Below are 24745 nucleotides of genomic sequence, written 5' to 3' on the forward strand. Positions count from 1 at the left end.
TTTATATTCAATCTCCTTAATTAAATCCTTTACTGATATAACTTAAGGTGGTGCATTTGTCTGGATACCAAAGTTTGGAAGGGAAACTGACAACACGATATACTTTTGGAAAAGATTGAACACAATGAAGAATCTGGAAACTACAGTGATAGAAATGTCTGACCAATGAAAGGCTACTTAGCCTGAAGAGGAGGAGACTTGGGGGCAGAGGAGCACTGTCACCAAATATTTAAAGGGCTGTCATGTGGAAGGAGAATTAGTCTTTTCTCATGTAGTTCCAGAGAACAAATCCCAGATTGTGCTGCAGAGAGCTAGGACTCTGGTGAATGAGCTCTGATATGGATTCATCACATAACTACCTTGGACAAATCACTTCCCCTTATGAACTCCAGGGTACTCATCTGTAAAATGAGAAGGTTGAATCAAACAAATTCAAGCTTCCTTTAGCTCTAACAGACTTTGGTTCATTTCTCACCACAGGATTTTTTCAGCAATGAATCAGTGGGCAAACTTGATGAATGATCTTGACCTTCCTTATTTCATCCTCACTCAAAATAAGATATTGCTCTTTTTGCTCCACCGAGACTATAGACTGCAAACCAAGTCTTCATAACCCACTTCAGCCCAGAAATTGTAGTTTAGAAATGCCTGAATGGCAGATTGGCATGGAGGAAAGACTGTGGAGTATTGGTATACAAACAGACCTGAATACCAAGCCAAACTTGGACCTTACAAGCTCTGTGTCCTTGAGCACCACTGAAATTCTCTGAATATCAGTTTCTTCTTCCATAAAGTGAAATAATAACATATACCTTAATGGTGTACATGATTATCAAAATTTTTAAAGCCAATATAAAAGTGTTTGACACATGGTATGTATTCAAGAAATGTTAGTAAAATCAAGAATCAAAACCAAGTGTTCTATACTGACAAGGGATAAAATGGTGCCTATAATAACAGTATATATTTTAATCCTTCCAACATATTACACCATGATGCCTGCACATTGCAAAATATCTTTTATGCCCATCACAATTTGCATGCTTTCAAATTCTATTGATTAATTATTTTTATACAAGAAACAGTTATCTGAATTACTCAAATACCTTGGGCATTTTAGAAAATTATCTTTCCCTTGAATTGTTAAACCATGGGTAATCAAATCCCAGTCTCATAAAATTTGACTTAGCAAAAAACAATTGCTATTCCCTCTTGGTAACCAGTGTTTCTTCCAACTAATCTCTGGCCTCCTTCATTATCTCTTAGCATGGAAGGATTCTATCTAGTTTCTCATATTTGTGTTATCACACCTGAGCTGTACTTTCTGAACTGACATCTACACATCTATCTCCTGACATCTGAGAGGATCTTAACTAGGTAAACAACACAACTGGATTCATTAAAAGTTTCTGACACATAGCACTCCCTGAAAACTTCCTCAGTCTTTCTGATGAGATTTCTTCCCTGAGCTCCTTTGTCTTGAGGTTTCAATCTAGTGAAGTTGTCTCTAACTCTGACAAAAAAAAAAGAATTAAAATAATCTACACACTCTAGACATATAGGTGTGACTGTTACTGAATCATGATAAATGGAATAAAAATGTTGAAGAGAAAAGCCATTTAAGCTAACATAGTATAGTAATTTTTAAAAAATTAGTTCAAACTTGGGTTCTGAAATCAGGCCCAGCCCAACTTCAGACTCAACCACTCACTAGTTGCATGATTTTCAACAAGTTGAGAAAGTACCTAGGCTTCAATGTTCACACGTGTATAATGGGGACAAAACTCGGTCTTCAAATATGTGGCACATATACACTATGGAATACTACTCAGCCATAAGAAATGATGACATCAGATCATTTACAGCAAAATGGTGGGATCTTGATAACATGATACGAAGTGAAATAAGTAATTCAGAAAAAACCAGAAACTGCATTATTCCATACGTAGGTGGGACATAAAAGTGAAACTAAGAGACATTGATAAGAGTGTGGTGGTTACGGGGGGAGGGGGGAAAGGGAGAGGGAAAGGGGGAGGGGCACAAAGAAAACTAGATAGAAGGTGACAGAGGACAATCTGACTTTGGGTGATGGGTATGCAACATAATTGAAAGACAAGATAACCTTGTTATCTTTGAATATATGTATCATGATTTATTGATGTCGCCCCATTAAAAAAATAAAATTATTTAAAAAAATATATATGCAGCAGAGGGGGAAAATGTGCCGGCCTACTGCTGTAGTGAAAACTACATGAAAGTCTGCCCCTGCAAACATGAAGAACAAGCTGGAAAAAAATAAAAGGGTAAAACTGAAAGTTCTTCAGTCATGGGTGGAGTGCATCCCCCAAAAAATCTGTTTTGTGTGTGAGAAAGAAAGAGAGAGAGAGAGAGAAACAGACAGGAAGGGAAAAAATGAGAAACATCAACTCCTAGTTGCAGCATTTTATTTTATTTATTATTTATTTATTTATTTATTTATTTATTTTTGCATTTTTCTGAAGCTGGAAACAGGGAGAGACAGTCAGACAGACTCCCGCATGTGCCCGACCGGGATCCACCCGGCACGCCCACCATGGGGTGATGCTCTGCCCATCCTGGGCGTCACCATGTTGCGACCAGAGCCATTCTAGCGCCTGGGGCAGAGGCCACAGAGCCATCCCCAGCTCCCGGGCCATCTTTGCTCCAATTGAGCCTTGGCTGCAGGAGGAGAAGAGAGAGACAGAGAGGAAGGCGCAGCGGAGGGGTGGAGAAGCAAATGGGCGCTTCTCCTGTGTGCCCTGGCCGGGAATCGAACCCGGGTCCTCCGCATGCTAGGCTGACGCTAGTTGCAGCATTTTAGTTGTTCATTGATTGCTTCTTGTATGTGCCCTGATGGGGGATGGGTGGCTCCAGCTGAGCTAATGACCCCTTGCTCAAGCCAGCTACCTTGGGCTTCAAGCCATAGACTATGGGGTCATGTCTATGATTCTGCACTCAAGCTGGTAAGCCTGCACTCAAGCCAGTGACCTCAAGGTTTTGAATCTGGGTCCTCAGTGTCCCAGGTCGATGCTCTATCCACTGCACCACCACCTGGTCAGGCTTTTTTATTAATTTTTTACCCTATACTAACTGGTCTTGAAAAAATTTTTTTTCTTAGACGGCTGCTAAAGATGGCAGAGTGGCAGGCCCTGGTACTCTATGGCCAAGGCCACCTCCTAGACCACCTGGTTGCCATCTTGACCAAGCAGATACTGCAGGGCCAGAAGGTGATGGTTGTGCACTTGTGAGGGCATCCACATTTCTGGCAATTTCTACAGAAACAAGTTGAAGTACCTGGCTTTCTTCTGCAAGCAGATGAACACTAGCCCATCCTGTATCACTTCCCAGCCTCCAGCCGCATCCTGTGGTGGAGGAGGCACCTGACCCACCAGACCAAGCCAGGCCAGGCCAGCTGGGACTACCTCAAGGTATGTGTAAGGGGATCCCACCACCCTATGACAAGGAAGAAATAATGGTAGTTCCAATGGGCCTTGAGGTTGTGTGTCTGAAGCCTGCATAGAAGTTTGCCTCAGAGGGCATGTGACTTGTAAGGTTGCCTGGAAGTACTAGGCAGTCACAGCTACTCAGGGGAAAAGGAAGGAAAGGGGAAGACCAAGACCCATTACGAGAAGGAAAAGAAGTTCATGAGATTATGGAAACAGCCTGAAAGCAATGTGAAGAAAATTGACAGCTACGCAGAGGTCCTCAAGACTCATGGACTCCTGGCTGAGCCAATAAAATTGACTGCTGGTTCTTCAAAAACAAACAAATAAATAAAATGGCCTAGAAACAAAATTCTCATTATTCTATTAGAATTCAGTCCATAATTTCACAAATATGATGTGTGATAGAGACACTGGAATTGATGTAAGCCCAGAAACAAAAGCACCAGCCTTATAATCCATAATATTTCTTGAGTACTTATTCAATACTAAAAACCATGTCTTTCACATGCACATTTATACACATATCTTATTTAATCTTCATTATCTTATGTGCATACAGACCTCATTTAACAACCCATAGAGGTGTTATATTATGACCTCCACTTAGATGATATCTTAACCTGGCTTCCACCAGAAAGTAGAACCTGAGCCAAGGCTTGTGTATAGGCGGTTTGAGAAGTGATGCCAGACAACAGACGTGTTGGATGGAGGATAGAAAGAAACTCAATACAAGGGGATACTATCAAATCATCCTCACTGTGGTGCTCACTCCTGCCCTCCTTTCTTAGGTTATCCTTTCCTTTCCCTTGGTCAAGAAATGCTCCATGGGGCACCCACTCTCTCATATATCCAGGTTGCATGTTTGTGGTGCTGAGCAGGCTCTTGTGTGCATACTGGGACAGCAAGCAGCACACACTTGACTGAGGTGCTGTTGACAGTAATGCTGCTAGAAGCTTGAACAGAACTGTTTACAACAACTATAGCCAGAAAATAGAAGAACCCCAGAGGATTGAGGCAATGGGTACACAAGAGGGTTCCCATGACAGTAAAGTAACTAAGACATAGAGCTTGTCATGCCCAAGGTGATACAACTGAGATCACAAATTGAGTCTTCTATTCTAGATCACCTTGTCTTTATATACCCCAGATTGGGGGGCTGGGGAGGCTAAGATACAGAAGGATAATTATCCAAATATAACTTTCATGAATAGAACCCCTCCATGATGTGTCTCTTGTTTGCCTCTTCTCTCACCTGGCACCACTATTCTCCTCACCCACCCCTTACATGGCAATCATACTGCAACACTTGCATGTCCTCAAAGAAGTTAATTGGCTTCCCCAAAGTCACAACTCGACAACCCCAGTCTGGGTGACTCCAAGCCAGTTTCTTATCAGTACTGCACACTATGTCTTTTTATTTTTCTTTTTGTAAAGAACTTTCACTTTCATTTTTCTTTTTTTTAATAAGAAAAAAATTTGTTATTTTTTTATTTAATTTATTGTGTTTACATAGATTCTAGTGTTGCCCCGATTGCATCCCCCCTCCCCCATATTCCCCTCAACATATGCCTTGCCCCCCTCATCCCTTCCCTTCAGGTTTAATTTCATTCCTCAGTTCACATTGTTCCTTGAATTCCTCAAATGAGTGAGGTCATATGATATTTTTCTCTCTCTGCCTGGCTTATTTCACTTAACATAATAGTTTCCAGGTCCATCCATGTTGTCACAAAAGGTAATGTTTCCTTCTTTTTCATGGCCCCATAGTATTCCATTGTATATATGTACCACAGCTTTTTAATCCACTGTCCACTGATGGACACTTGGGCTGTTTCCAGATCTTTGCTATTGTGAACAATGGTGCCATAAACATGGGGGTGCATTTCTTTTTTTGAGTTAGTGATATGGTGTTCTTGGGATTCATTCCTAAAAGTGGGATGGCTGGGTCAAAAGGCAGTTCCATTTTTAATTTTTTGAGGAATCTCCATACTGTTTTCCACAGTGGCTGCACCAGTCTGCATTCTGACCAGCAGTGCAGGAGGGTTCCCCTTTCTCCACATCCTCAATTAGAATTTACCTTCAGTATTATTTTGTATTAGTTTCAGGTGTACAGCATAGTGGCTAGACAATCATGTACTTTACAAAATGTTCCCCCCAATATTTCCAGTACCCACATGACACCATACTGTTATTACAATATTACTAATTATATTCCCTATGCTGTATTATTTTATAACTATCAATTTATACTTCTTATTCCCTTCACCTTTTTCACCCAGTCCTCTAGCCCTTTCCTCTCTGACAACCAGCAGTCTTTTCTCTGCACAATGGAGACTGTTTCAAATTTGTTTCTTCATACAAAGAACTCATAATACTCAACAACAAACAAACAAACAATCCAATAAAAAAATGGGAAGAAGACATGAATAGACACTTCTCCCAGGAAGAGATACAAATGGCCAACAGATATATGAAAAGATGCTCAGCTTCATTAGTTATTAGGGAAATGCAAATCAAAACTACAATGAGATACCACCTCACCCCTGTTAGATTAGCTATTATCAACAAGACGGGTAATAGCAAATGTTGGAGAGGCTGTGGAGAAAAAGGAACCCTCATTCACTGTTGGTGGGACTGTAAAGTAGTACAACCATTATGGAGGAAAGTATGGTGGTTCCTCAAAAAACTGCAAATAGAACTACCTTATGACCCAGCAATCCCTCTACTGGGTATATACCCCAAAACCTCAGAAACATTGATACGTGAAGACACATGTAGCCCCATGTTCATTGCAGCACTGTTCACAATGGCCAAGACATGGAAACAACCAAAAAGCCCTTCAATAGAAGACTGGATAAAGAAGATGTGGCACATATACACTATGGAATACTACTCAGCCATAAGAAATGATGACATCAGATCATTTACAGCAAAATGGTGGGATCTTGATAACATTATAAGGAGTGAAATAAGTAAATCAGAAAAAAACAAGAACTACATGATTCCATACATTGGTGGAACATAAAAATGAGACTAAGAGACATGGACAAGTGTGTGGTGGTTACCAGGGGTGGGGGGAGGGAGGACAGGGGGAGAGTTAGGGGGAGGGGGAGGGGCACAGAGAACTAGATAGAGGGTGGCGAAGGACAATCTGACTTTGAGCGAGGGGTATGCAACATAATTTAATGACAAGGTAACCTAGACATGTTTTCTTTGAATATATGTACCCTGATTTATTAATGTCATCCCATTACCATTAATAAAAATTTATTTTAAAAAAAAATTTGTTTCTTCATTTATTTTGCTCTTTAATCCCACATATAACTGAAGTCATATGGTATTTGTTTTTCTTTGAGTGACTTATCTCACTTAGCACAGTACCCACTAGATCCCTCCATGCTGTAAAAAATGCTAAGATTTTATATTTTTGTGGCTGAGAAATATTCCATTGTACACACTATGTACCACCACTTTTTTATCCACTTATCTATTTATGCGCACTCAGGTTGCTTTGGTATCTTAGCCATTGTAAATGACACTGTAATAAACATATGGGTGCATATGTTCTTTCAATTTAGTGTTTTGGGTTTCTTTGTATATGTACCCAGAAGTGGAATCAATGGGTCATAAGGACATTCCATTGTTCATTTTGGGAGGACCCTCCATACTGTTTTCCATAGTGGCTGCTTCAATCAGCATTTCCACCAACAGTGCACGCTATATTTCTGCTGCTTCCATTAAAGCAATCTAAGATTGCATCAGTCAACTCACAGCTTTCCATACTTCATGGCTAGCAGGAATCTTAAAATACGCACTGCTTCAAGTTCCCAGTTATTGGTAGAGAAGCACTGGCATAGGATCCAGGAGCCCTGAGTTCTAGTCCTGACTGCTTCTACCTCACTGTGAGATCTTGGGCCTTACTGCATTCCCTTGTTCTGGGTTTTCATTTCCTAGTATATTAAATATTGAGCTGAAACAAGTCCTTGCCAATGTTCCTTCTAATACAAATGATCTATGCATTTGAGTATACTGTAAAGACATATCAGGGCCCTTGCTGGTTAGCTCAGCCAGTTAAGAGGGTCTCAAAACAACAAGGTTACTGGTTCGATCCCCGGTCAGGACACACACGGGAAGCAACCAAAAACTGCACAACTGAGTGGAAAAACAAATGTTTCCCTTTCCTCTCCCCTTTCTCTCCCTTTCTCTGTCTCTCTAAAAAAATAAAAAATTATAATTAAAAAATCAATAAAAAGTAAGCCCTGGCCAGTAGCTTGCTTGGTTGGAGGATCATTCTAGAATGTAGAGGTTGCCAGTTTGATTCCCTGGTCAGGGCACATACAGGAGTAGCTTAATGTTCCTGTCTCTCTCTCTTCCCGCCTCTCTCAAAACAAACAAAAAAAAATCAGAATTCTTCTTTCTATTTTTTCTTCTCATTGTTTTTTTTATAAAAAGAAGAAAAAGTCTTTATGTTAAACAGGAAGGTAGGATCAGATCAAACTTCTGGTTTGTCCTTATATCCGAGGCTTTGAATGTCAAGACTGCTGAGATAAGGCCTATAGAGTGAAGTGGTCAGATCATTCGAAACCTGAAGTTCATCTCATAAACTTCTTCCCAAATCTGGACATCTGTCTAACGAAAGAATTTTATATCCTCCACATATTCTCATAGCAGTGTGTCCTATAGGCAGATGAATTGCCAGGGCAGAGGAAGACTAAAGAGGACACTATATCTATGCTTCTCTTTCTACAAGTAAAGTACTTAAGATTAGAGCCCCAGTGTTCTGACTGAAGCTAGTTATCTTTTTACAGCATCACACTATCAACTTGAGAAAGAAGATTGTTGAAAAAAAAGAAAAGCACTAGGCTGGGAGTCCAAAATCTGGTTTTTAGTCCTGGTTACTCTGTTTTCCAATGATCTGTCCATCAAGTGCTGAAAGTGAAGATCATGCCTGACCAGGCAGTGGCACAGAGGATAGAGTGTCGGACTAGGACACAGAGGACCCAGGTTTGAAACCCTGAGGTCCCTGGCTTGAGCACAGGCTCACCAGCTTCTGTGCGAGGTCGCTGGCTTGAGCACAGGCTCACCAGCTTCTGTGCGAGGTCGCTGGCTTGAATGTGGGATTATAGACATAACTCCATGGTCACTGACTTGAGCCCAAAGGTTGCTGGCTTGAAGCTCAAAGTCACTGGTTTGAGCAAGGGGTCACTAGCTCTACTGTAGCCCCTTCGTCAATGTACATAAGAGAAAGCAATCAGTGAACAACTAAGGTGCTGCAACAAAGAATTGATGCTTCTCATCTCTCTCCCTTCCTATTTTTCTATCCCTATCTATCTTTCTCTCTGTTTCTGTTACAAAAATAATAATAATAAAGTGAAGATCATATGAGAATGTAAGTGCCTAGTAACCAAACCCACCACATAGTGGGTGTTTAATACTATAATAAACACCTTTTAAATCTGAATACCTCAAGGTTGTGTAGTAAAATCTGGTTGATGTAAGTCATGTGAACATATTATATAAAATGTAGAGTAATAAAAAATGGAAAGAATTATTGTATTTTTCAATAGTAAAACAAAAACTTTTTAGATAGGATTGCAATGGATAAGGAAAGTTATTACTCTCCACTTCATAGTAAGGTTACGGCAATATTTATGCTCTTAAACTACCAATGCTTTCATTCTTTATCCAAATTATGAGTCTTGGACATAGGTATTCATACTGACTTGAAAATAAATCCATTCTAGCTGGACCAACAGGAAAGATGCAGTGCACAGCAAATATAATGACATAAATAGCTTCAGTGTCGGCTATCACTTGCTGAACAGAGCCAACTGAGCCAACCTATCTCCAGAAATAATTCAAAATGCCTTTGAAATAAGAAAACATTACTTAAAATACTTTTAAATATTTTATGGATACCAAAATAATGTACATTGATGCTACAATAAAGTCTTATTTTCTTAATGCTTATAGGGGAAAAATACCTGTGAAAATACTTATGAACCTCTCATGGGGTATGGCAGTTGGGAGAGAGAGCTAACACTACAGATGCCAGAATGTAAGATTCTGATATAAATTTGACTTATACAATCTCATTTCATTCTCTTTTCCCCCTATTATTATTCCCATATTAGAGAGGTTGTCAAATTTCCCTGGACTCAAATCTATGTCTGTCTTTTTACTACATTCAATCAACCCACCAGAAAACACACAATCTCACATGTACCACAGGATATATATTTTTAATGAATCAGGTCTGAAAGCCAAAGCTAAATCTAAATGCTCAAAACACTCTTTTAGAGTTTAAAAGTTCATTTAAACAACTAAATTTTTTTCTTTCTCTAAATAAAAAGATAACAATACCTTACTATGTAAAGAACTTTGCAAAGTAATTTTTTTTATAAATGGCATAGCCAAGATTTAAATCCAACTTTCCCTTATGTACTGTGTAAATTTCCAATATTATCATCTCCAGGAAGAAAACAATTCCAACAATATCAGCTCCAGGATGGGGCCATGATAGAAACTCCTGTCTTAATGGGAAAATTAACAAACTATGTATATATAATGACCTATTGTTTTCTAATTTTCTGATATACAATGTATATCAGCACTTGATTAAACTATCCCAAGCCATAAACAGGAGAAAAAGACAGAACCATGTTTAATGAGTTATGAAATATTTTTTAATCCACTAGAAACACTCTTGGAAATAGATATTAGACTAAGGGATAGGGAAGAGATCCCTGAATAAAAAATCTATACGTGCAAAGACATTTATTGCAATGCCAATTTAACAGTAAAACATTGAAAATAACCCACAAATCCAAAAATAAGGGAATTGTCTAATGAACTGTGGTTCACCAACTAGATGATATTTTATAAAACTGTTAAATATATTTCTAAACATTATATGGTTAAAGCTAAAAAAAAAAAGTAGAATACATTAAATTTAAAAAGAAAAATATTGCTAGGTCATGCAAAAATAACATGCATGTAAAGAGCAGAAGAGAACATTAAAATGACAACAATTGATTTGTAAGGATGACAGGATTATAGATGGTTTTAGTCTTCATTTTTTTAAATTTCCAGTACATTTATTAAAATATAACTTATTTCAAGTAGAGCTTAACATTATTCAAAACTGATTTTATTTTCACCAAGTAACAGAAAAAGACAAGACATTTACAATCTCTTTGGGGAATCAGTGATTTTTTTTTATCCACTCTGTGAAAGTTCTTGTAATTGATCTTTGTCATTTAATTCAATGTCACAAATTTACAGATCTTTTTGTTTCAAGGTAATGTAGATAAATGAGGCTCCTGTTACACTATTGACATTATCTTGGCACCTGTGCACATCAGCACTTTGGGTGTTTGATTAACATGTAATTTAGGCTTGGACAAGCTAAGAACTTGGTGTAAGGCCTTATCTCTCATTCTTTTCTAATTTGCATGGCAGCATAGAAGAACACTGGATTTAGAATTGAGAAATTTAGAATCTATTCAGCCCTGGTTCCATAACACACTAGTTACATGAATCAGTTCACCCCTTGGTGCATAGTTGCTCTTCTCTGACAGATGGGGTGAAAATCCTAGCCTCACTCCTGTCCCAGGGCTGTGATGAGGCACAGATTCTCTGAAAGGCAAAGACGTTCTCTGCAGAGCTCTAGGCCGGGGCACCCAGACAGGAAGAGCTAGCTTTTCAGGTGCTTCACAAATAATAACTACCTTTTACTCAACGCCATCTACATGCATCATTCATTTATTTTAAAATATGCATTGTGCATCCACTATGTAATAGAAGCTGGTACATGCTAGGTACGTGGAAGAAATCAATTCCCTACACTCATGGAGCTGACATCCTGTGGGGAAGACAGACAATGAACTGCAAACATAATTTAAACAGTAAATTATATGGTGTGCCAGAAGATAATTTGGAAAAAAATAAAAGTGGAATTGAGTAAAGCAGGTTCTGAGTACAGGAACAGGAGGCAAAAGAGATTTTAAATGGGGTGGTCTGGGATAGGCATTACTATGACATTTGAGCAGAGATTTGAAGCAGGAGCAGGTGGTCATGCAAATATCAGAGAGAAGAGCATCTCGAGCAGAGAGCATTCCATGACAAAGAAACAAAAGTTAGAGCTTGCTCGAGATGTTTGCCCAATATTAAGTGGCTGGAGTAGAGTGCAGAGGAGAGAAAGTGATCAGAAATGAGGTCAGAGAGGTAACAGGGTGTCTGACCATATAGGACCTTGTAAAAGACCATTGTAAGATCTTTGGTTTTTATTCGAGAAAAATGGGTAGCCATTGGAGGGTTTCATCAGAGGAGTAACATGAGCAATTTTCATTTCAATTTATTGAGAATAAACTATGGTGGGCAAGAGTAGAACCAGAGAAACCAGTTAGGAAGCTTTTACAAAAATAGTGTACTATCACTAAGATTCATGACCACTGAAGATGGCATGAACCAGGAAAGCAGTTGAGGAGCTGGTGAGAAATGGTTGGATTCTGTATTTATTTTGAAAGTGAAGCAAACAAAATTTGCCAGTGCATTGACTATAGGGTATGAGAGAAAGAGGGGAGTCAAGGATAACTGTATGGCTTCTGGCCTGAGAAGTTGGAAGAATCAGGCTGCCACCACCTGATGTGGGGAAGACTGACCATGATACTCTTGGGCTTGATTATCCTCACCATAAATCTATGATATAGGTAATGCTATCTGCATTTTACAGGTAAGAAAACTATTATTTATATGACTAAGTGACTTACCTAAAATCACACAACTTTCCAACTGTAGAGCCAGTATTTAAGCCCTGGTCTCTCTGTCCCCAAAGTCTAAGCACTTAAACACTGAATGTTGCTGCTTTGCAAAGTGAAAACCAGGAGCATCCAAGTTTCCCCACTAGTAACCTCATGATCAAAATCCCATAAATGTGTAGACATATGAAGATTTTATTGATGACAATGGTATATGGAGAGGGATTTCTATTAGAGGGTATAATTTGAATCAAGTACCCAAAGACCCTGACTGACTCCTGTTGATCCTTTTCTCAGGAAGCTTCCATGGAGCCCAGGATGGAGCACTCAGACTTACGTGTGAATACTGTTTAGCTTCAATTATAATAGCCAATGCATTTCATATGCTGGCCCAATAACTAGAAGCAATTGTTACATGGCTGATTCTCATTAGGACCATTTAGGATGTCTTTTTAAAATACATATTCTTTTAATGATGCCAGAGTAATGGCAACGTGAGAGATACTCCTGATCTCTCCCCTTGAAATTTCAACAAATTGAACAACCATGGCACAGTGAAGGAACCCCAGCTGGGCTCACAGGCATACCTGAAAGATCCACACACTGAATGGACTAAAGGTGAGAGGAGGTGAAAAAAGGGGTAGAAGATAAAATACACTCACAGTGAGCTTTGGAGAGGAGAGGACAGGAGACAAACCTGGATGACTGGGGTTTTTGTTTTTTCTCTGCTGGACTATGGGAAGGAGGGAAGCTCAAGCTCTCTGGATTTTGTCTGAGGGGTATGGAGAGGGAAATTCAGAATGACTGGATCTCCTTCTGCTGGGAATAGCAGTGAGACAGAGGGCAGAAGGGGAGATAAACCAAAGCTCCAGAGCACAGGGTCATGGCCAGTGTTCTCATAGTTTGCCTGCAACCTAAACTTGGCAGAGACAGAGAAAGCTAAAGTGCAGCCTCCCAGCCTACCAGATCTTGCCTCCCTCACTTCACAGTACTAAAATGTCAGAGACAAACCCAACAGCTAGCTCTCCAGAGCCACTTTCTCCCCTTGAAGAACAGAGGTGCTCCATGTCCAGTTCCTACGTCTGTTCAGATGTGGGAAGAAGCACCCGGGAGCCTGAAATTGCCATTGCTAGAGCTATAAAGCCAGAAAGCTAAAACCATAAAGCTTTCACAACACACTCCACTGACCAAAACAACTGCAGCCCTGTCTACATCATTGCCACAGCAACATCTCCATGGAGGACAGGCCAGGAACTTCACAGAGCTAAAAGTTGTAATACAGGAAGAAACCTCTCAAAACCAAAATTTATTTTTCTTTTTTTATCCCTTTTTTTCCTTTTTATCTTCTTATTCTTTTTTCTCTTTTTATCATTTGAATTTTATTTTCTTTAATTTTTATATTTTTTTATTCTTATTTTTGTAGGTGTTTTGTTTTTGATTTTTTGTTTGCTTTTGATCTTTTTTCTGTGGTTTTTCTTCTTTCCTTTTATATTTTTATTGTATTTTTTATTTTAATTTTTCCTTTTTTAGGGTTTTTTTATGGTTCTTAATAATACCACTCTCAAATGTCATCAAGAAGAAAGAAATCAAATAACATGGCTACACAAGGCAGAGATGTAGTTCAGACAGAAAATAAAAAATCTCCAGAAAAAAATCTCAATCACATGGAAACCTTGGAGTTAAATGATAGAGAATTCAAAATTGAAGTTCTGAAAATACTCAAGATGCAAGAAGACACCAATAGCCAACTTAATGAGCTCATAAAACAAATTAATGAACAAAATGAATACCTCACCAATGAGACTGAAACTTTAAAAACAGAGATGAAGAACTCAATACATGAATTAAAGATTAAGGTAGCAAGTTTATCTAATAGAACAAGCCAGATAGGGGAAAGAATCAGTGACATTAAAGACAAGCAACTAGAGATGCTACAGAGAGGAGAGAAACTCATGAATTAAAAAAAAAAAAACTAAAAGAGCTCTACAAGAATTGTCTGACTCCATCAGAAAGAGAAACATAAGAATAATGGGTATATGATAAAAAGAAGAGAGGGAGAAGGAAATGAAGAATCTATTCAAACAAAAAATTGATGAGAACTCCCAAGCCTATGAAAAGAGTTAGAGCCTCAAATCTAAGAAGCAAACAGAATGCTGATTTACTGCAACTCAAACAGACCTACTCTAAGGCACACCATAATAAAATTACTCAGAGACCAGATGAAATGCTTGAAGGGGCCAATAGGAGGCAACAGCCCCAGTCAGCAGACTGAAGAACTGAAGCCCTGTTCCCAGCCTTACTCAGATATTTATTAGCCAGTACAAATAACTCAAGGAAGAGGCAGAAGTATTCAGGGAGTGAAATAAAGGACAAAGAACATGCTGACTTCTAATCTCTGTTCTGAGAGCCTAAACATTTCTTACTGCTGAACATTTCTATCCTGCTGGTTTTCTCTTTCCAGCACACACTGTCTCTAGTACACACTGTTTCCAACACAGGGTCAGAGAGGCCCCTGGACTCTCCTGCACTCAGGGCTTTCACCCTAGGGTGCTTTGCTGTCTCTAATTGTTTATCCTAACTCTACAAGTCTTCACAGCATATTCCTACATATCCCCCTTTTTTGTTTTAGTAAACATTAACAGAGAGTAAGATGGTTAGATTTAATAGGTGGTGGTGGTTGTAATGGAAGGTGAAGGGCAAGCATAGAGAGAAACAGGGTTTCAGGGGTCACAGGCATGTCTTCATTTTGTAAAACTTTATCAGCACACCTGGTAAGATATGCTAAAGTGTCTTAGGTGGTGTCAGGTGCTCCCTGAATGCTTGGGAGTGAGTTAGGTGTTCTCTTTTTTAGGTTCATTTCCAGAGGTGGATTTACTATCAGCTCCTAGATCTCTGGAATCAAGTTGCTTTCTAGGGGCAGATGCCAACTCATGATAAGGCTTCACATTACTCACTGTTATTCAAAAAGGACCTGTTGATGGCAAAATTGGAATATATTCTTGCCCCAGGTTAGAAATTTTACTGGACTTTGCCACTCAGGGTCAGCTAATATATCCCAGTACAACATGAGAGGCTTAGGACATTGCTCGGCTAGTATAAAATGCCTCTTGGCTGTAGTAAGTCCAGATGAGAAAATATTTTAAAAATTAAGAGTAAAAAGAGCCTTATACAGTTGTTCTTGTAAGGTGAGTCTCTCCTCCTGGTTCCCCCTTTGTTGTTTGTGTAGTTGGGGCCTAAGAAGGCTATTGTGGCTCTTTCTGCAATATCTGTAAGTTTGGGTGAATTTCTCAAGCTCCTGAAGCCCCTAAGAATGTTCTTATGTTCCTTTTTATTTTTCTTTCATGGCAATCCTTCTTCTAAAAGTCTTCTTTTTTTATTCTTTTCTCACCTTGTCTACTTTCTTATTTCCTTCTCCCTTTTTTTTCTCTGCACAAACCTTCTACAACCTGTACAAATCTTCTGCAACTTATACAAACCTTCTGAAACTTTCTCATATATTCAGAAATAGCTAGCTTTTAGAACTGATTTACTTCCTTTTCCTTTCAAAAATAGCTATATACCTAATACCTTTGATCATTAAAACTATACAATTTCTTTCTAACTAATCAGAATTCTCAATTCCTAAAAACTTTAACTTTCAGTGACAACTAAGTCAGTAATTAGAAATTTTACATTAATACTTTTATGAATATATTTAATGACCTTTAGAAATAGGGTCTTTTATTGACAAACATGTTTTTAAAAGACATGACAGAGATAACAGACCTTTTGTAAGCCAAGGCAAAACAAACTTCTTTTTTGTATTTCTTTGAAGTGAGAAGCAGGGAGGCAGACTCCTACATGTGTGCAACCAGAAGCAAACTCCTACATGTGCGCAACCAGAATCTACCTGGCAAGCCCATTAGGGGGTGATGTTATGCCCATATAGGGCATTGCTCCATTGCAGCCAGAGCCATTCTAACCTGAGGTGGAGGCCATGGAGCCATCCTCAGCGCTTGGGCCAACTTTGCTCCAATGGAGCTTTGGCTGTGGGAGGGGAAGAGAGAGAGATGGAAAGGAGAAGGGAAAGGGTGGAGAAGCAGATGGGTGCTTCTCCTGTGTGCCCTGACCAGGGACTTCTACAGACCAGGCTGATGCTCTACAACTGAGCCAACCTGCAGGGCCTAAAACAAACATTTTTTGTTAAAGATAATAATTAAATTAAACTAGTAGTAATATCAAATGTATTTCTAGATCACCTGGTTAAAAAAAATTTTGGAATAGTTTTATATTTTACAGTATTACTAATAATTGCAAAGAAGGCAAGATTTTTTATTTGCCCTTGGCAGCCTTCCAGGATGACTAAAGAGAAGGTAGAAGATGGGCTACCGAGTTACTTGAATTTTAAATGTGTCTTTATTTATTTTTATTTTTGCCTTTACATTGAGGTCTTGGTATGACCCTGCCCTACTGGGAGGTTGGGTGAGAGGAATTTGAGTTTATAGGGGCCTTGAGTTTAAGTGCACCCTAGATCCAAAACTAACATTTCAGCCTTTTGTTTTTTAAGGAAAAGGGGCCAAGGTCTCTTCTTCTGTAGCTATTTTCTACTGGTCAAGATCAGTGAAATATGTAGAAAAAGGGACTAGTCTGAGGTTCGACCTAGGTCCGTGATGGTGAACCTTTTTATAAAAATTGCCCACTTTTGCAGTGCTCATCAACTTGATCCCTCCCGCCCACTAGTAGGCATTCCAGCTTTCACGGCGGGCAGTAGCGAAGCAACCAAGCAGTGCCATGATCTTGTGCTGGAGGATCAAAGAGGCTCTAGACTCTTATCCACTCAGGGATTTTACCCTAATGTGCCTCATTGTCTCTGATTATTTACCCTAACTCTACAAGTCTTCACAGCATATTTCTACAAAATACCACCAAACAAAAAGAACTGACAGAAACAAAAAAGAGAAGAACCAAACAAGACACAGAGCTACCAGAAAATAAAACATAAAATGGCTATAGAAAATCCTCAAGTGGCAATAATACCCTAAATGTAAATGGACTAAACTGACCGATAAAGAGGCACAGAGTAGCAGATTGGATGAAAAAGCAAAACCCAACCATATGATGTCTTCAAGAGACACATCTAAGCTGCAAGGACAAAAGTAGGCTCAAAGTGAAAGATTGGAAAACAATTCTCCAAGCAAATAATATCTAAAGAAAAGCAGGTATAGCCATACTCCTATCCAACAATACTGACTTCAAGACAAGAGTAACCAAAGATGAACATTTCATAATGATAAAAGAAACATTGTATCAAGAAGGCATAACACTTCTTAATATATATACACAGAACCAGGGAGCACCAAAATATATGACATCTACTAACTTATCTAAAAATAGAAGCAGACAAAAACATAATTATACTGGATATTTCAACACACCATTGACAGCTTTACATAGATCACCCAAACAGAAAATCAATAAAGAAATATAGGCCTTAAATGACACGCTGAACCAAATGGACATTTATAGGACATTTCATCTCAAAACATCACATTATACATTCTTCTCCAGTGTGCATGGAATATTCTCAAGGACAGACCATATGTTGGGCCACAAAACTAACATTAACAAATTCAGAAAGATTGAAATTATACCAATCTTATTTTCTGATCATAAGGCTTTTCAATTAGAATTCAACTATAAAAAGGAAGTAAAGAAACCCACCAAAAATGTGAAAATCACAACATATTTCTAAAAAATGACTGGGTCAAAGAAGAAATAAAAACAAAGATCAAAAGATATAAACAGACAAATAAAAATGACAACACAACATATCAAAATTTCTGGGATGCAGCAAAAACAATAATAAGAGGGAAGTTTATATCATTATAGCCTTATATCAAGAAACAAGAGAGATCCCAAGAAAACAACCTAACATCACACCTTAAAGAACTAGAAAACAAAGAACAAAGGCAACCCAAAGTCACCAGAAGAAAAGACATAGTTAAAACGGGAGCAGAACTAAATGAAACTGAGAACTAAAAAACTATATAAAAAATTAATATAACAAAGAGCTGGTGCTATGAAAAGGTCAATAAAATCAACAAACAGGAAGAGACAAGATGACGATGGAGTAGGTGGACATACCAATTTCCACCTCCCAGAACCAAAGTGCATTACAAACTAATTTTAAAAACCATCATCTGGAAAAACCAACTTTGGACTAAACTAAGAGGACTCTTCAACCAATGAACACTGAAGAAGTCACACTGAGACTGGTAGGAAAAGCAGAAACACAGAGAGTGCTGCCCAGCTCCCTGGAGCAAATGGCAGCAGGGAGAGACTCTCCTGGTGGGAAGTGAGTTTAGCAGACAGGGGAGGGTCCTGAGTCCCAGGAACAAAGCCCCAGCCTGCAGCCCCAGAGCCTAGAAGAGGCATATGGACAGTATTTAGATGGAAACAAGGCAGGATACTGTTTGTGAGAAAGAGACTAATTTCTCAGACCCAGGATTCTTCTTAAAGGGACCACGCAGAAAACCTCTCTCACAACCACTCACCCGGGGCTCTGGGGGACAGGGAGAGAGGAGAGGACCAGAGTAGCAGGAAGAGATTGTAATCTAGGAGGCACAGAAAGAAACGCTTTGAGAAACAGCCACCCTAACCCCTGGGATGAGTCACTCCCTAAATCTGAAGTGAATATTTCCCCTGGAAACAGCAATACCAGCAAAGGAAAGCAGGACACCAGCCAAACAAGTTCTCCTGCGGACTCAGAGCAGAGTTGCTTAGAAGGAGGAAGCTTTCAGGACTACAGTAGTGAGTCTTAGGGTCTGAGCTGCAGTGTCCCCACCCACACGGCTGAGGGCTCACCAGAGGGCAGGCAGCAGTGGGACGTGGAAGCATGGTTCTGTTGGCAAGGGCGGAAGCCGGGTGGCCACCACTGAGGCCCAGGTGTGAGCTCAGTCTTGCCCGGCTGTGGAGGAGGGGACATGCAAAAGTGGTCAAGCCCAGCTGCAGATCACCTGCAATCCAGCCTGTGGGGGAAGGGCAAGAGCCCCAGAAGGGGGCAGAGACCCACCCTTGAGCAAGGGCACAGGAGCACAACCTTGCCCTGCCCATGGAACCGAGGCTTGTGGCCTGACTTGAGAGCCACCTTCTCTGTGGGAGTGGAGCGAAAAGCCCACAACAGGTGGAGTCCTGCTACTGAGCTTGGGTACACAATCCCACCTGGCTAGTGGAGCCAAGGCTTACAGCCATCCAGCAAGCAGGCTCCTCCTGCAGATGTGGGGCGAAAGCCCGGAATCAGGTGGGGACCTGCAGCTGAGCAAAATTGCTAACCTCTGCAAGAAGGGCCAAGCATAACACCACCCATGGGGGCAGGGCAAAGGCCAAGGCTGCCGAGGCTTGTACACACGAACACGTGATCACAGCCACTCCCATGAAGGAGAGGTGGAAACCACAGCAACAGCCCCAGTGGGCAGGCACCAGCAGCATCCATACCTGAACACCCTAGGCAGTAACAGCAAAGGGGGTGGCAGGCCAGCAGACAGACCACACCTAGGGAACACAGAGGCCAAACCCAGTAGACTCTAGGGGCCAAACCCTTCTTTTACACAGACAAAATGAGAAGGCAGAGAAATGCAACACAAATGAATCAAGAGAAATCCTCAGAAAAGGACCTGAATGAGTCAGATATAACCAAATTACCAGATGCAGAGTTTAAAATAACAACTGTTAGGATGCTCAAAATTCTTAGGACAACAATAGATGGTCATTACAAACACCTAAATAAAGAGATAGCAAATATAAAAAAGGACATTGAAATAATAAAAAAGAATCAGTCAGAAATGACAAATATAATATCAGAAATGAAGAATACAATGGAAGGAATTAAAAGCAAGATGGATGAAGCTGAGAATTGAATCAGTGAGTTAGAGGACAAGATAAATGAAGGCACGGAAGCTAGAGCAGAAAAATAAAGAGACTCAAAAAGTCTGAGAAAACTCTAAGAGAGCTCTGTGACAACATGAAGAGAAATAACATCTGCATCATAGGGGTTCCTGAAGAAGAAGAGAAAGAACAAGGAATAGAGACTTTGTTTAAACATATCATAGCTGAAAACTTCCCTCACTTAAGGCAGGAAAACATCTCACAAGTTCAAGAAGCACAGAAAACTCTATTAAAGAGAAACCCAAAAAAACCTACACCAAGACATATCATAATTAAAATACCAAAGCTTAGTGATAAAGAGAAAATATTAAAAGCTGCTAGAAAAAAAGGTTATCACCTACAAAGGAGCCCCCATAAGGATGACTTCTGACTTCTCAACAGAAACACTTGAGGCCAGAAGGGAATGGCAAGAAATATTCAAAGTAATGCAGAACAAGAGCCTACAACCAAGACTACATTATCCAGCAAGGCTATCGTTTAAAATCGAAGGAGAAATAAAAAGCTTTCCAGACAAAAAGGAATTCACAAAACTAAACCAATGCTGCAAGAAATGCTAAGGGGCCTACCTTAAACAGATCAAAGGAGAAAAAGAATATAGCAAAAGAGGAATACAGGGTTTTTTTTAATGATTTTTTTTAATTTTTTTATTTTTATTTTACAGAGACAGAGAGAGTCAGAGAGAGAAATAGATAGGGACAGACAGGAATGGAGAGAGACGAGAAGCATCAATCATTAGTTTTTCTTGCGACACCTTAATGTTCATTGATTGCTTTCTCATATGTGCCTTGACCAGGGCCTTCAGCAGATTGAGTAACCCCTTGCTCGAGCCAGCGACCTTGGGTCCAAGCTGGTGAGCTTTGCTCAAACCAGATGAGCCCGCACTCAAGCTGGCGACCTCAGGGTCTTGAACCTGGGTCCTCCACATCCTGGTCCGTCGCTCTATCCACTGCACCACCACCTGGTCAGGCAGGAATACAGTTTTAAAGCATAAAATGGTAATAAACAACTATATATCAATAATAACCTTAAATGTAAATGGATTAAATGATCTGATCAAAAGACATAGGGTAGCTGTGTGGATAAGAAAACAGGACCCATACATATGCTGTCTATAAGAGTCACACCTTAAAACAAAAGATGCACATGAACTGAAAATAAAAGGATGGAAAAAAAATATTTCACGCAAATGGACATGAAAATAAGTTGGGGTAGCAATACTTATAGCAGACAAAATAGACTTTAAAGCAAAGGCTATAGTAAGAGTTAAAGAAGGTCACTACATAATGATAAAGAGAGCAATCCAACAGGAAGATATAATCATTATAAATACGCACCTAATATAGGAGCACCTAAATATATAAAGCAGATTTTGATAAATTTAAAGGGCGAGATCAACAGCACTACTATAATAGGGGGATTTTAGTACCTCACTAACATCACTAGATAGATCCTCAAGAAAGAAAATTAACAAACAAACAGCAGACTTAAAGGACACATTATATCAACTTGATTTAATAGATATCTTCAGAACTTTTCACCCTAAAGCAGCAGAATATACATTCTTTTCAAGTGCTCATGGTACATTCTCTAGGATAGAATACATGTTAGGACACAAAATCGATCTCAATAAATTTAATAAGATTGAAATCATATCAAGCACTTTCTCTGATCACAATGGCATAAAACTAGAAATCAACCACAACAGAAAAACTGAAAAATATTCAAACACTTGGAAACTAAATAGTATGTTATTAAATAACAAATGGGTTAACAATGAGACCAAGAAGAAATAAAAAAAGTTCTTAGAAACGAATGGTAATGAGCATACATCAACTAAAAATTTATGGGACACAGCAAAAGCAGTCCTGGGAAGGAAGTTCATAGCATTATAGGCATACTTAAGAAGCTAGAAAAAGCTCAAATAAACAACTTGACCCTGCATCTAAAAGAACTAGAAAAAGAACAGCAAATAAAGCCCAGAGCTAGTATAAGGAAGGAAATAATAAAGGTCAGAGCAGAAATACATGACATAGAGGCTAAAGAAACAATACAGAGGATCAATGAAACTAGGAGCTGGTTCTTTGAAAAGGTAAACAAGATCGATGAACTTTTAACGAGACTCACCAAGAATAAAAGAGAGAGGACTCAAATAAATAAAATTAGAAATGAGAGTGGAGAAATAATAAATGACTCAACAGAAATACAAAAAACTGTAAGAAAATACTATGAAGTACTGTATGCCAAAAAACTAGACAACCTAGATGAAATGGACAAATTCCTTGAAACATACAATCTTCCAAAAATTAATCTGGAAGAATCAGAAAACCTAAACAGACCAATTACAACAAATGAGATAGAAACAGTTATCAAAAAACTCCCAACAAAGAAAAGTCCGGGGCCTGATGGCTTCAAAAGTAAATTCTACCAAGTATTCAAAAAAGAACTAACTCCTATCCTTCTCAAGCTATTTCAAAAAATTCAAGAGAAAGGAAGACTTCCAAGCTCCTTTTATGAGGCGAGCATAATTGTGATTCCAAAACCAGGCAAAGACAACACAAAAAAAGAAAATTATAGGCCAATATCACTGATGAATTTAGATGCTAAAATCCTCAACAAAATATTGGCAAACCAGATCCAGCAATATATGAAAAAAATCATACACCATGATCAAGTGGGATTTATTCTGGGGAGGCAAGGCTGGGACAATATTTGCAAATCAATCAATGTGATTCATCACATAAACAAAAAGAAAGAGAAAATCCACATGATAATTCAATAGATGCAGAAAAAGCATTTGATAAAATCCAGCACCCATTCATGATCTAAACTCTCAGCAAAGTGAGAATACAGGGAACATACTTCAACATGATAAACGCCATCTATGACAAACCCACAGCCAACATCATACTCAATGAGCAAAAATTAAAAGCAATTCTCTTAAGATCAGGAACAAGGCAGGAGTGCCCCCTTTCACCCCTCTTATTCAACATAGTTCTGGAAGTCCTAGCCACAGCAATCAGACAAGAAAAAGAAATGAAAAGCATCCAAATTGGAAAATAAGAAGTAAAACTATCATTATTTGCAGATGATATGGTATTGTATATAGAAAACCCTGAAGTATCAGTCAAAAAACTACTGGATAATGAATTCATCAAAGTGGCAGGATATAAAATTAATACTCAGAAATCAGAGACATTTTTATACACCAACAATGAACTGGCAGAAAGAGAAATTAAAGAAACAATCCCCTTCACCATTGCAACCAAAAAAATAAAGTACCTAGAAATAAATTTAACCAGGGAGATCAAAGACTTGTACTCAAAATTATAAAACATTGATAAAAGAAATCAGGGAAGATACAAACAAGTAGAAGCATATACCATGCTCATGGTTAGGAAGAATAAACATCATTAAAATGTCTATGTTATCCAAAGCAATTTATAATCTCAATGCAATACTGATTAAAATACCAATGACTTACTTCAAAGATATAGAACACATATTCCAAAAATTTATATGGAACCAAAAGAGAACACGAATAGCCTCAGCAATCTTGAAAAGGAAGAATAAAGTGGGAGGTATCACACTTCCAGATATCACGTTATACTACAAGGCCATTGTACTCAAAACAGCCTGGTACTTGCATAAGAACAGGCATATAGATCAATGGAACAGAATAGAGAACCCAGAAATAAACCCACACCTTTATGGACAATTGATATTTGACAAAGGAGTTAAGAGCATACAATGGAGTAAAGACAGCCTCTTCAATAAATGATATTGGAAAATTGGACAGCTACCTGCAAAAAATGAAACTAGACCACCAACTTACACCATTCACAAAAATAAACTCAAAATGGATAAAAGACTTAAATGTAAGCCGTGAAACCATAAGCATCTTAGAAAAAAACATAGGCAGTAAGTTCTCTGACATCTCTCGCAGCAATATATATATTTTCTGATTTATCTCCACAGGCAGGTAAAATAAAAGACAGGGTAAACAAATGGGACTATATCAAACTAAAAAGCTTTTGCGCAGCTAAAGACAATAAGAACAGAGTGAAAAGACAAACTACACAATGGGAGAACATATTCGACAATACGTCTGATAAGGGGTTAATAACCAAAATTTATAAAGAACTTTTAAAACTCAATACCAGGAAGACAAACAATCCAATCCAAAAATGGGCAAAAGAAATGAATAGACACTTCTCCAAAGAGAACATACAGATGGCCAATAGGCATATGGAAAAATCTAAACCTCACTAATCATTAGAGAAATGCAAATTAAAACCAACCACAATGAGATATCCCCTCACACCAGTCAAAATGGTGCTCATCAACAAAACAACACAGAATAAGTGCTGGCAAGGATGTGGAGAAAAGGGAGCCCTCTTGCACTGCTGGTAGGAATGCAGACTGGTGCAGCCACTGTGGAAAAAGTATGGAGATTCCTCAAGAAATTAAAAATAGAACTGCCTTTTGACCCAGCTATCCCACTTTTAGGAATATATCCCAAGAACACCATAGCACTGTTTCAAAGAAGAAATGCACCCCCATGTTTGTGGCAGCATTGTTCACAATAGCAAAGATCTGGAAACA

General features: G+C 38.9%; 1 pseudogene; it reads left to right on the top strand.

The window, feature by feature from the left end:
- Window positions 1-3149: 3149 nt before the first annotated feature.
- Window positions 3150-3791, top strand: LOC136388058 (large ribosomal subunit protein uL13 pseudogene; annotated as a pseudogene).
- The last annotated feature ends 20954 nt before the right edge of the window (window positions 3792-24745 follow it).

This window comes from Saccopteryx leptura, chromosome 1 (assembly GCF_036850995.1).
Source record: "Saccopteryx leptura isolate mSacLep1 chromosome 1, mSacLep1_pri_phased_curated, whole genome shotgun sequence".
In the NCBI taxonomy this organism is placed as follows: Eukaryota; Metazoa; Chordata; class Mammalia; order Chiroptera; family Emballonuridae; genus Saccopteryx; species Saccopteryx leptura.